The sequence below is a fragment of the Oncorhynchus gorbuscha genome, linkage group LG21 (assembly GCF_021184085.1).
Source record: "Oncorhynchus gorbuscha isolate QuinsamMale2020 ecotype Even-year linkage group LG21, OgorEven_v1.0, whole genome shotgun sequence".
NCBI lineage: Eukaryota > Metazoa > Chordata > Actinopteri > Salmoniformes > Salmonidae > Oncorhynchus > Oncorhynchus gorbuscha.
In genome coordinates, this window is record NC_060193.1 from 51,793,476 (window position 1) to 51,807,800 (window position 14,325).

At 42.8% G+C, this 14,325-nt stretch overlaps 1 pseudogene; it reads right to left on the reverse strand.

Annotated features, from left to right (window-relative positions):
- Positions 1–1,923: 1,923 nt before the first annotated feature.
- Positions 1,924–11,344, reverse strand: LOC124007652 (annotated as a pseudogene).
- Positions 11,345–14,325: the final 2,981 nt, after the last annotated feature.

Sequence of the window (14,325 nt, forward strand, 5' to 3'; positions counted from 1 at the left end):
AGTTTTTCCTAGCCACCGTGCTTCTACACCTGCATTGCTTGCTGTTTGGGGTTTTAGGCTGGGTTTCTGTACAGCACTTTGAGATATCAGCTGATGTACGAAGGGCTATATAAATAAATGTTATTTGATATTAAGCGTTTCAATCACATCGCGTGAAGGAGTTCCCATAAATCGCTTGGCGACAGACTACTCAGAGAACCAAGGCTACCTCCGTAACCCAACGTTATGTTAGCGGGCACATGGCGATGTCAATATTGATGCAGTGAGACAAGGAACTGACAGTGGTGAGGTTTTCAACTGCACAAAATTGGTTGGTTTTCATTTGCATTTTCTCACGTTACCTCTGAGGTTGCTTTTCTATAGACACCTACCTTTCCAATGTTACTTCCGGTGTAGTGGGAATCCCATTAGCTTTGACAGCTTTACATACACACTGTAGGAGTAGAGATGTTATACAATCTATGCAAATGTACAGCAGCATGAATTGTTTTGGTAAAATGTTTTAAAAGCACGTCATAATTTTGTCTAAAACACGCTGCTCAGTGCCCTGAAAATAAATTCCATACATTCCAATCCAATTATTTATTTATTTATAATTGGACTGTAGGCTATCCTTCAGCTGGGAGGTGAAGAGGAATGTATTTCTTTAGTAATAGCTCCGTGGAACAAAAGGAGACACTTGCGGTGCATTTCAACAGAAACTAATTTGCATTATAACGCTTACATCACTTGTTGATCTGAGGAGATTCCCTCTGATAGGACATGAAATGTGATTCATTCAGATGGAGCGGCAGGTAGTGGTTCGAGTGTTTGACTTGTGACTGAAAGGTTGCAGGATCGAATCCCAGATCTGACGTGGTACAAAATCCGTCGTTCTGCCACTGAACAAGGCAGTTAACCCACTGTTCCTATGCCGTCATTGAAAATAAGAATTTGTTCTTAACTGACTTGCCTAGTTAAAAAAAAAAAATCATAATTTAATGACACACTAAAGCACATAGCTGTCACTGACCAAACCTTTAAAGTCGAATTAGAATGTTAGCTGTGGCTATATGTTGTCAGTCTGAGTCCTGTTCTGAGCCCCAGCTGTTACTGTGCCACATCTTGTTTACAGCAGGGGCAGAGGCTATGGTTGACCTAGTTGCTGCTGACAAGCCTAGGGGCCAACATCACAGACATGGAAACACACACACAGATTGTAATTCAATTTGTATGTTTCTAGACACACGCTCCACTGTGATTAAGAAAGAATAAAGCAGGTAAATTCCATGCTAACAGAATGCTGAGACTCTTGATTTTTCAATTCTAAATGTTTAACATTTTTACAAAAACACATTTACTTGAACAGTGCAGATGCAAAGTTTGGTAACAGAAGGACGGCACAAACCATTCTTCTGTTAACAAACTTTGAATTTGCACTGTTCAAATGTTTTTGTAAATTGTTCAATGGAAATTGTTAAGTCGTCCTCGTGCATAGAGTTTTATGGTTTGTTGAACTTTGCAATCATTGGTTTTTGTTTGGCATACATTTTAAAAAAATTGGAGTCTCAGCATCATTACAGTGGAATTGCCTAGCAGTCGGTTGCTTGATCATTTATCTGAACATAATGGCAATGTGATTGTCTTAACCTATACACTGGGCAGCAGGCAGCCTAGCGGTTAAGAGCATTGGGATAGTAGCCAAAAGGTCGCTGGTTTGAATCCCGAGCTGACTAAGTGAAAAATCTGTTGATGTGTGCTTGAGCAAGACACAACCCTAAGTTGCTCTGGATAAGGGCGTCTGGCTAAATTATGAAAATGTAGTGCTTTTCCTCAAAGTTCTTCTGAATAATGAGACCACAACTTCAGACCCACTGGCTCTCAGCCTCATGTACTTTGCACACAATGTCATGACTAAGGCAGTGAATTTCAGACCTGAAGATACTGTGTCATTATTGGCATTTATATTAAATATGTTGGAAATCATTTAAAAGTTCCAGACAAAGCAATTACATTTACAGTATAAATCATAATACAGCATCAGTACATATTTTGTTGAGCGAATAAGTAGGTCCCATTTTCCATTCAACAGGAGTAAACAGAACAGAGTAGTCAACATCAAAAGAAACCAGTATGTCCTCAGGGGTGAGGAAAGTCCCACCCACCATTGTCTGTCTGTGAGGATGGCTATGATTGGTATCTGAGTATTTCAGCTGCTGTCATTGGCTGTCAGTCTTGGGCCACGGACTCGTCCCATGGTAAACTGAGCAGCTCCTGGATCTTCTGTATGTCCTTGTCTACATCCTGGATCCGCCCACTGCTGCTCACATCACCAATCAGGTCATCCGTCAACTGCAAACGGGCACTCGAGGGCGTAGGAAAAAGTGAGTGAATACTAAGAGTAAAAAAGTGTGTGTGTGTGTTTTGATGCCCATGGAATGTACCATTCTGCCAGTTTTAGTTCATACAGCTCTCTGCGCTCCCTCATCTCCTGGAATGTTTCTCCTGCCAATCCCTGCATGGTGCTGATCAGAGCTCCAGCCAATCTCTTCATGGCGATGATCAGAGCTCCAGCCAATCCCTGCATGGCGATGATCAGAGCTCCTGCCGGCACCCTGACTAGAGATGACATGAGCCGAGCTGACATCACCTTCATTCCAACATGTCAATGTTCTGCGTCACATTAAATTCGGTCACTGTGGCTGTCACTTACTCTCAGTAACCATCAGACTGTTATACAATATAGAGAATTTGGCCAACTTTAGAGATGGACGCCATGTTGCTACCTCTCTGAGCATTTCACCCGATATCAACTACAGCTCTCATTCCAACCCCCCTAAACTCAGTTTAGCATGAAGAGCTGTGGTGGCTGTCACTCACTTAGTAACCCGCCCCGCCCCCATCACCTCATCCACGTGTCAGGACTATGAGGGAGGTAGGGGCAGACATTTGGAGCGTGATGTGTTATCTGATTAGCTGCCTGCTTTCATCCCCCCACGTTGCACCTGGCTGAGGCTGTGGGTGCTCCCGGGACTGTTTGCACACATCAAACACACAGTCCAGGTGGCTGGGCACTGAGGCAGACATGAACAGCGCTCTGCTTCGCGCTGGAGACACAGCAACATGGATGTTGGATCACATACACCCAGTCCATTACTACTCTATAAACTTTCACTGACACATTAGATATACATACAAATCAAAAGGGGAAGAGAGGCAGGAGAAGAAAAAGAGGGAGAAGACAGGTGAAGAGGAGAGGACAGAAGGGACTAGTGCAGCAGAGATAGAGGGAGCTGGATGGAGATGAAATGCTGGCGTAACAATGGGGTGGTAAAAATAGAGGGGCAGCTGCTGCCTTGGCCTCCCTCCCTGCTCTTCTGCCCAAAACACAACCCTCTGCAACGCACATGAGTCCCTCTGGCACCCAGCGCATGGTTAGGGGGAGGGAGGGGGGCAGCTGGGTAGCAGAGGGGTTGCAGGGAGGGGGGCAGCTGGGTAGCAGAGGGGTTGCAGGGAGGGGGTGCAGCTGGCAGCCAGAGACTTGCTTCTCACATTCTTCAGGCTGTAGTATCTGGCTCCCTCAAATTGCTCCTCAAACCTCTTCACCGTAAACACTATTAGTCCAGGTAACCACTTTGTTCAAAACCAGCCCGTTATTTTGCCACTGAAAACCCTTATATCATATCCCACACCATGGTTGCTCCTATGGCCGTGCCTGCCACCAGTCACCCAGAGACCCAGGTTCAGCCTGAATAGGCCTCCTGTCACAGCTGCTCAAACCCACAGGCAGGAATGTCATACTCACACATTTACAAAATCACACTTACCAAGTGCCTTCAGAAGGTATTCATACCCTTGACTTATTCTACATTGTGTTACAGCCTGAATTCAAAAGAAAAAATGCTCACCCATCTAAACACAAGTGAAAACATGTTTTTAGAAATTAGCAAATGTATTGAAAATGAAATACAGAAATGTCTCATTTACATAAGTATTCACTCGAGTTAATACTTTGTAGAAGCACCTTGTGGGGATACAGCTGTGAGTCATCTTGGGTATGTCTATCAGCTTTGGTGGCGATTACATCTCTGAGTCCTCTTGGGTATGTCTGTATCAGCTTTGGTGGCGATTACATCTCTGAGTCCTCTTGGGTATGTCTGTATCAGCTTTGGTGGCGATTACATCTCTGAGTCCTCTTGGGTATGTCTGTATCAGCTTTGGTGGCGATTACATCTCTGAGTCCTCTTGGGTATGTCTGTATCAGCTTTGGTGGCGATTACATCTCTGAGTCCTCTTGGGTATGTCTGTATCAGCTTTGGTGGCGATTACATCTCTGAGTCCTCTTGGGTATGTCTGTATCAGCTTTGCACATCTGGATTTGGGGATTATTTCAACCTGTTTTAAGTGAGATTGGGAGCGGTGGTGTATTTCCACAGATTTTCAATGGGATTCAAGTCTGGGCCACTCAAGGACTTTCAGTCTTGTTCTGAAGCCATTCCAGCATTGCTTTGGCTGTATGCTTGGGGTCATTGTCCTGTTGGAACGTAAATCTTTGCCCCAGTCTAAGGTTGTTTGCAATGAAGCAGGTTGTCATTCATGATTTGCCTGTATTTGTCTCCATTAATTGTTCCCTCTGTCCTTACCAGTCTCCCAGTCCATGCCACTGAAAAGCATCCCCATAGCATGATGCTGCCACTCCCATGCTTTACGGTAGGGATGGTGTTAGATGGGTGATGAGCTATGCCTGGTTTTCTCCAGACATAGTGCTTTCCATTCAGGCCAAATCATCAGAGTACAGAATCTTTTGAGTCTTTCACGTGCATTTTTGCCAACTCCAGGCGTGCTGTCATGTGCCTTTTTCTCAGGAGTGGCTTCCGTCAGGCCACTCTCCCATAAAGCCCGGATTTCCCAATGATGGAGACCACTGTGATCTTGGAAAATTTCAACACTAGAAATGGTTTTTACACCCTCCCCCAGATATATGCTTCCTCACAATTCTCTCTCGAATATTTACTGTTATGCACTGTCAACTGTGGGACTTTATATAGACAAGTGTGTTTCTTTCTAAATCATGTCCAAACAATTGAATTGGCCACAGGTGGACTCCAATCAAGTTGTAGCGACATCTCAAGGATGATCAAAGGAAATTGGATGCACCTGAGCTCAATTTGGAGTGTCATAGCAAATGGGCTTGAATACTTATGTAAATTAGATATGTTTTTCATTTTCAACAAATTTGCTGAAATATCTTAACATGTTTTCACTTTTTCCATTATGGAGTATTGTGTGTAGATGGGTGACAAATATTTAATCAATTTTGAATTCAGGTTGTAACACAACAAAATGTAGAATAATTCAAGGGGTTTGAATACTTTCTGAAAACACTGTAGGAAAAGTATTCATTATCACTGTTTTCTTATCTAATAAATTATATCATATATAACAGTATATATCAACAATTATTTCACTAGGACCCATTTATACTAACACTATCATAATGACATTTTCATAAATCACAAGACTCATATACAGTGCCTTCGGAAAGTATTCAGACCCCTTGACTTTTTCCACATTTTACACCCTTGTTACATTACACCCTTGTCCTAAAGTGGATTAAAAAATTACAAATCTTCAGCAATCTACATACAATACCCCATAATGACGAAGCAAAAATAGTTTTGCAAATGTATTAAAAATAAAAAACAGAAATACCTTATTTACATAAGTATTCAGACCCTTTGCTATGAGAATCAAAATTTAGCTCAGGTGCATCCTGTTTGCATTGATCATCCTTGAGATGTTTTTACAACTTGATTGGACTTGGGGCGGCAGCAAGTAGCCTGGTGGTTAGAGCGTTGGACTAGTAACCGAAAGGTTGCAAGATAGAATCCCCGAGCTGACAAGATAAAAATAGTCCTTCTGCCCCTGAACAAGGCAGTTAATTCAATTGATTGGACATGATTTGGAAAGGCACACATCAGCCTATATAATGTCCCACAGTTGACAGTGCATGTCAGAGCAAAGACCAAGCCGTGAGGTCGAAGGAATTGTCCGGAGAGCTCCGAGACAGGATTGTGTCGAGGCACAGATCTGGGGAAGGGTCCCAGAACATGTCTGCAGCATTGAAGGTCACCAAGAACACAGTGGCCTCAATCATTCTTAAATGGAAGAAGTTTAGAACCACCAAGACTCTTCCTGGGGAGAAGGGCCTTGGTCAGGGAAGTGATCACGGGAAGGTCACTCTGACAGAGCTCTACAGTTCCTCTGTGGAGATGGGATAACCTTTCAGAAGGACAGCCATTTCTCTCACTCCTCAGTAAAAGGCACATGACAGCCCACTTGGAGTTTGCCAAAAGGCACCTAAAGGCAAAAAAATAACACGATTCTCTGGTCTGAATGCCAAGTGTCATGTCTGGAGGAAACCTGGCACCCTCCCTATGGTGAAGCATGGTGGATTGAGGGAAAGATGAATGGAGCAAAGTACAGAGGGATCCTTGATGAAAACCTGCTCCAGAGCACTCAGTAGACTGGGGCAAAGTTTCACCTTCCAACAGCACTGCCTGGTATGGCAACTGCTCGGCCGCCGACCTCAAGGGAATACAGAGGGTAGTGCGAATGGCCCCGTACATTACTGGGGCCAAGCTTCCTGCCATCTAGGACCTCTATACCAGGCAGTGTCAGAGGAAGGCCCTAAAAATTGTCAAAGAATCCAGCCATCCTAGTCATAGACTGTTCTCTCTGCTACCGGGCGTTAAACGTTACCGGAGCGCCATGTTTAGGTCCATGTTTAGAGGTTTCTAAAAAGCTTCTACCCCCAAGCCATAAGACTCCCGAACATCTAATCAAATGCCCAGACTATTTGCACTGCCCCCCTTTTACACCTCTGTTGTTATCGTCTATACATAGTCACTTTAAAAACTCTACCTACATGTACATATTAACGGTACCCGGTACAGAGTCAATGTCTCGCTATTGTTATTTTACTGCTGCTCTTTAATTATTTGTTACTTTTATTTCTTATTCTTAACCATATATATATATTTTTTACTGCATTGTTGGTTAGGTGCTCGTAAGTAAGCATTTCACTGTAAGGTTGTATTCGGCGCATGTGACAAATAAAATTAGATTTGAAGACAACGCAGGAGTGGCTTAGAGCCCGGACTTTAACATCTCTGGAGAGACCTGAAAATAGCTGTGAAGCAACGTTCCCCATCCAACCTGACAGAACTCCCCAAATACAGGTGTGCCAAGCTTGTAGCATCAAAGCCAAGAAGACTGGCTGTAATTGCTTCAACAAAGTGCTCAGTAAAGGGTCTGAATACCAATGTAAATGTGATATTTCTGGTTTTGCTTTGTCACTATGGGTTATTGTGTGTAGATTGGTGAGGGAAAAAACTATTTAATCAATTTTTGAATTAGGCTGTAACCTAACAAAATGAGGGAAAAGTGAAGGGGTCTGAATACTTTCCGAAGGCACTGTATACAGTACTCATTCAAGGGTTTTTCTTTATTTTTACATTGTAGAATAATAGTGAAGACATCGAAACTATGAAATAACACATATGGAATCATGTAGTAACCAAAAAAGTGTTAACCAAATCAAAATATATTTTGATAAAAATATAGCCACCCTTTGCCTTGATGACAGCTTTGTACACTCTTGGCATTCTCTCAACCAGCTTCATGAGGTAGTCACTTGAAATGCATTTCAATTAACAGTTGTACCTTGTTAAGTTAATTTGAGGAATTTCTCTCCTTCTTAGTGCGTTTGAGCCAATCAGTTGTGTTGTGACAGGGTAGGGGTGGTATACAGAAGATAGCCCTATTTGGTAAAAGACCAAGTCTATATTATGTCAAGTACAGCTCAAATAAGCAAAGAGAAACAACAGTCCATCATTACTTTAAGACATGAGTCAGTCAATGTGGAACATTTCAAGAACTTTTAAAGTTTCTTCAAGTGCAGTCGCAAAAAACATCAAGCGCTATAATGAAACTGTCTCTCAGGAAAGGAAGACCCGCCACAGGAAAGGAAGACCCAGAGTTACCTCTGCTGCAGAGGATATGTTCATTAGAGTTACCAGCCTCAGAAATCGCAGCCCAAATAAATTCTTCACTGAGTTCAAGTAACAGATACATCTCAACGCGAGTAAAACCAAATGCATGCTTTTCAACCGATCGCTGCCTGCACCCGCATGCCCGACTAGCATCACCACCCTGGATGGTTCCGACCTTGAATATGTGGACATCTATAAGTACCTAGGTGTCTGGCTAGACTGCAAACTCTCCTTCCAGACTCATATCAAACATCTCCAATCGAAAATCAAATCAAGGGTCGGCTTTCTATTCCGCAACAAAGCCTCCTTCACTCACGCTGCCAAGCTTACCCTATTAAAACTGACTATCCTACCGATCCTCGACTTCGGCGATGTCATCTACAAAATTGCTTCCAACACTCTACTCAGCAAACTGGATGCAGTTTATCACAGTGCCATCCGTTTCGTCACTAAAGCACCTTATACCACCCACCACTGCGACTTGTATGCTCTAGTCGGCTGGCCCTCGCTACATATTCGTCGCCAGACCCACTGGCTCCAGGTCATCTACAAGGCCATGCTAGGTAAAGCTCCGCCTTATCTCAGTTCACTGGTCACGATGGCAACACCCATCCGTAGCACGCGCTCCAGCAGGTGCATCTCACTGATCATCCCTAAAGCCAACACCTCATTCGGCCACCTTTCGTTCCAGTACTCTGCTGCCTGTGACTGGAACGAATTACAAAAATCGCTGAAGTTGGAGACTTTTATCTCCCTCACCAACTTCAAACATCAGCTATCTGAGCAGCTAACCGATCGCTGCAGCTGTACATAGTCTATTGGTAAATAGACCACCCATTTTCACCTACCTCATCCCCAGTTTTTATTTATTTACTTTTCTGCTCTTTTGCACACCAATATCTCTACCTGTACATGATCATCTGATCACTTATCACTCCAGTGTTAATCTGCAAAATTGTAATTATTCGCCTACCTCCTCATGCCCTTTGCACACATTGTATATAGACTCCCCTTTTTTCTACTGCGTTATTGACTTGTTAATTGTTTACTCCATGTGTAACTCTGTGTTGTCTGTTAACACTGCTATGCTTTATCTTGGCCAGGTCGCAGTTGCAAATGAGAACTTGTTCTCAACTAGCCTACCTGGTTAAATAAAGGTGAAAAAAAAAGAAAAGAAAAACACCAACTGTTCAGAAGAGACTGCGTGAATCAGGCCTTCATTGTCAAATTTCTGCAAAGAAACCACTACTAAAAAGGACACCAATAATGAGAAGAGACTTGCTTGGGCCAAGAAACATGAGCAATGGACATTAGATCGGTGGAAAATGTGAGATTTTTGGTTCCAACTGCCGTGTCTTTGTGAGAAGCAGAGTAGGTGAACAAATGATTGCAGCATTTGTAGTTCCCAGCGTGAAGCATGGAGGAGGTGTGATGGTGTGCTTTGCTGGTGACACTGTCGGGTGATTTATTTAGAATTCAAGGCACACGTAACTAGCATGGCTACCACAGCATTCTGCAGCGATACACTATCCCATCTGGTTTGCGCTTAGTGGGGCTATCATTTGTTTTTCAAAAGGACAATGACCCAACACACCTCCAGGCTGTGTAAGGGCTATTTGACCAAGAAGGAGAGTGATGGAGTGCTGCATCAGATGACCTGGCCTCCACAATCACCCAACCTCAACCCAATTGAGATGGTTTGGGATGAGTTGGACCACAGAGTGAAGGAAAAGCAGCCAACAAGTGCTCGGCATATGTGGGAACTCCTTCAAGACTGTTGGAAAAGCATTCCTCATGAAGCTGGTTGTGTGTGCAAAGCATTCATCGAGGCAAAGGGTGGCTACTTTGAACACTTTTTTGGTTACTATATGATTCCATATGGGTTATTTAATAGTGTTGCTGTCTTCACTATTATTCTACAATGTAGAAAATAGTACAAATAAAGAAAAACCCTTGAATGAGTAGGTGTGTCCAAACTTTTGACTGGTACTCTATGTCTTATGAATTATTACTGTAAAGTCATTGAATAAGTGTGGGTGTATATAATATATTGAGGCATCCTCTCCATTTGAAGTAACTCACCTCCTGCGTAGTGGCTGAGGGTATACTTGTCTCTGCACACAGTGCTGGCAGAACACACACACACAGCGAGAGAATCAACCAATGTCAATCAGCACAGGAGAACAAACTAATATAGTGGCCACATAGGAAAGAGTCCCATAGCCATGTAGTCATTGTTTACTTGAATAATGTGACGAAGGCTGCTACTCTCCAGCTCCACCTCCAGCCGTACCGCACAAAGCCCCGGATGGCTGCGTTATGGGCAGAACGCTGGGGGAGACACAAACAATAGGAGAGAGGCGTCACGGTCATATATTACTCCCTGCCGAAGAGATCCTTGATGCAGTCCCATCCAGTGTCTGGGAACTCTGGCTTACCCACGAGGCTGGGTAGGGGATCTGTACCGGGGCAGGCGTCACACTGTCAGCTGCATGGACCCTGGGGAGGAGGTGGCCCAGGGAGGGCATGGCTAGCTGGAGACCCCGCAGTGGTCCGGTGTAGAGGGGGCCCTAGGGGGCCGAGGCAGCCTGCTGACATGGGGCTGGGGACACCCAGGGCCGTTCAGGAGGATGCATCATGAACGCTTCACCAGCAATGGGAGCTGGATCCGAGAACACATGGCCAGGAGCTAGGATGTTACAGCAGCTAATCCTTCTGCTAAATAAATGCCTTTTGGGCAGATGAAGAGAGAGCAAATGTACAAAATACATACACAGTGCAACAGCTGTTTTAATACCGCATCTGACATTGCATAGTCATTGTTGATATATGCATATTATGTACTGTATGAAGCAGAGTGTGCAATATTCTAAAATAGAATACCTACTGTGCATTTTCAGGGTTGGTATTTATTGTTATGGAACTTTAACACTTGCTGGAACATTGACAAATAATGTCTACACTGGTTGGAAGCAGACTTAGCTATCGTATGAAGCAGACTGAACGACACTCGATACAATGTTAAGTTTGCATTCAAGTGGAGCAGGTGAGGTGACACGGTTACCAAAGACGGTACATGTCTTCACCATAACTTCACGTTCTCAAAGCATCTTGTTCCATGCGAAGAAGCAGCGAGATAAGGGGGCTTCATCATGCTAACTGTGTAAGCTGTTCAGCAGTTCCGTGCTTTATGAAGCAGTCTATTATTTGTCTAACGTAGTTAATCATTGTTATATCACAGACTACGTTTGAACGGTTAAATTGTTTACTGAGTATTTACCTATTTAATCGGAAATGTCCTTGTATTTTGTTTTTCCTACCTGCTTCTGCTTTCCACCGGCACACCGCTGAACTGCTAGCTGGTAAATTGAAGATATCTAGTTGGAGAGCACCCCCTTCAGGTGGAGGACCAAACATACACATTATACGGAGACCATTCTGAATTTACTTGAGATTTGAATGGTTTATTAGAGGTAAAAAATGATACATTCGATATAAAATGTTATTGCATCATATCACAACATTGTCAATGTGTTTCATGCTAAAAAATAGCATGAATTACTGTTAATTAAAGGCCAACAGACAAACCAAAACCATTCCACTGATTTTGCAGGTGAATCACCTGCCATTGATAGTACAATTTCTGTGCATACAATACTCTGACTAACCATGAAGATCACATCATATGTTTTGACCACAAGCTGAACATAGTTTTTTGGCATTGTACCTCTTACTCTTTGGTCAAGACAATACACAGCACAAAGTACCTTCCATACGTGTGTGCCACAGCTGTAGAATCAGAGAACTATAACACATACATTCTACAATGGGAATACTAGAACATATTCAACATTTCGGGACCATTGTGGCTCATACTCATCTTTTCCAAGGCAGGTCCAAGTAAAGTAGTGTAGCGACAGTGGGTTTGACATGTCATTCTACATGAATGAATAATGTTCTATTGGCACTTGGTGTTGAGTGTAGTTATTTACTGCTTAATATGTAGTGTTTCAAGCTTCATCATATCTCTACAGTATATGACAATGGTTGTGCATTGTTCTTCTTAAACAGAGGCACTCTTGAGGTGAGGAGTGTTTTGGTTGTGTTTGTAGTTGAATGGACCACTGGAAACAAATGGAAGATGTAAGTATCAACTCCTGAGCAGCATACAGGGCTTCGGTCACACACTAGAGGGCAGTAAGGGAAAGCTGATGGAAAATAGCCTTTTAGGTGTAATTTCCCAGAAACAACAAATTTCATTGATTTTTCACACAATTTCAGTGTGGGGTGAGATAGCAGAAATCAGTTGATGGCAAACGCTATCAAGCTCTTCCTAAATCCTCTACTCTAAGTTCCTTTCAAGGCATAAAGTCACTGATATTTTGAGCATGGAAAGACTAAATACCAGGCCTGGGTTAAAATAAATGTGTATTTGATCATTTGTTATTTAAATACTTAAATACAGAGAAAATAAGTATTTTCAAATCATGCGGCCCGAATCAACTACTTCTATTGGAATTATTTGAAAGTATTTTCAAATAACTTCCTATAAACAGCTTACTATTTGAAAGTACTGTATTTTCAGAGGGGTTGGGTTAAATGCAGAAGACACATTTCAGTTGTACAACTGAATAGGTATCCCCCTTTCAAATACTAATTTCAACAACAAAAATCTAATACCTGGACTAAATGCATGGGAGTGTATTTGAGTATCTTCAAATACTTTCCAAGTGTATTTCCAAATACACTCCAATATTCAACTACTATATTTGAAAGTAATTATAATACCCTAAACAGTATTTGAACCCAGGTCTGCTAAATGCAAACTGTAAACCATGTGATAGAACCAACATATACAGTATCCTACTCTTTCTGTGTGCTAATCCCAATGGTCATTTCAATCCCAAATAGCCACGTTCTTCTTATAGCATTTTTTCAACTCCTAAATCTTCTATAACACAATACTTAAAAAAAGGTACTCCATTACATCTAACCATATGGAGAATCTATGGGGAGACCACAGCCTAAATGTGAAGACCAGCAATTCTTCATTCTAAGACCAGCATTAGGGACATTAATAAGCAGTGTGAACAAATATCAATCTGCAGCTATCTATTGACTGGATCTCCATATAGTCTATACAGTTATGACACACAGCCAAGCCAGATGGGTCACCTGAGGTCAGAGAGGTCCTGTTTGACAGGGATGTAGTGTAACCAGGGCAGCAGCTGGGGATAGAAGAACTCCATCCACTCCCTCCCTACATGGAAGACCAGAGAGCCACACAGGAACAGGTGCTCGAGGCGGAAGCTGGCCGCCACGCCCCGGAAGTTGAACAGGTACCTGAGGGGTTAGAGGTCAGATGATGAGGTAGGAATTGTGGTGGAAATCACAATGTGTACAGGGTAAGGAAAAAGTTAACCCTGTCCTTGGTAACTGGTAGTCTGTAACAGGTGGGGCCACAATTTGGAGCTCTGGCCTTACGTGCAAATGTAACTGAAGCTGACAATCCACACCTGTAGTGTTTCATACCATAGCTGAAGGTGTAAGATAAATAACCAGGGTTAATTAACTGACCTTTGAAACAAGTAACGAAAGTTTCCCTCTCAAGTCATGAAAACCAGGGCCATGTTTACTCAGTCAATCTATAAAATCTCTGAAGCTAAAAACATTTTTTTAACAAGTCTAATTTTATCCAGGCTGACCTGGAAAATGCCAGTGAGTGTCAGAGAGTGAAGCCACATCAATGCACTTGATGTAAAACATTGTATACACAAAACCAAGCGCAATACATTTCCACCATAATATCTTGTTCTTACTTGTATTGACAGTGCTCCACCAGGGAAATCTCCTGAGCTGGTGGTCTACCTAGTGTGTCCTTGGCAAAAAATAAGAAGATATTGAACAGTTTTTGATATTGCGGTCGTAAAAAGTTTGGCACTGCTCTCAGTGCATTCAAGCGGCAGGTAGCCTAGTGGTTAGAGTGTTGGGCCAGTAACCGAAAGGTTGCTAGATCGAATCCCCGAGCTGACAAGGTAAAAAAAACTGTTGTTCTGTCCCTGAACAAGGCAGTTAACCCACTGTTCCTAGGTTGTCATTGTAAATAAGAATTTGTTCTTAACTTACTTGCCTTGTTAAATAAAAAAGCCACTGTCACACAGACATTTGCATTGGTAGTTCCAGATAGACTTCCAGGCCTGGTTCTTGGTGTACTCAGCATCCACCAGGTCTGGAGCCTCTCTGGACCAGGGGGTCCCTCTCAGGACTAGTCCTGGAGCTTCTGAAGAATCCT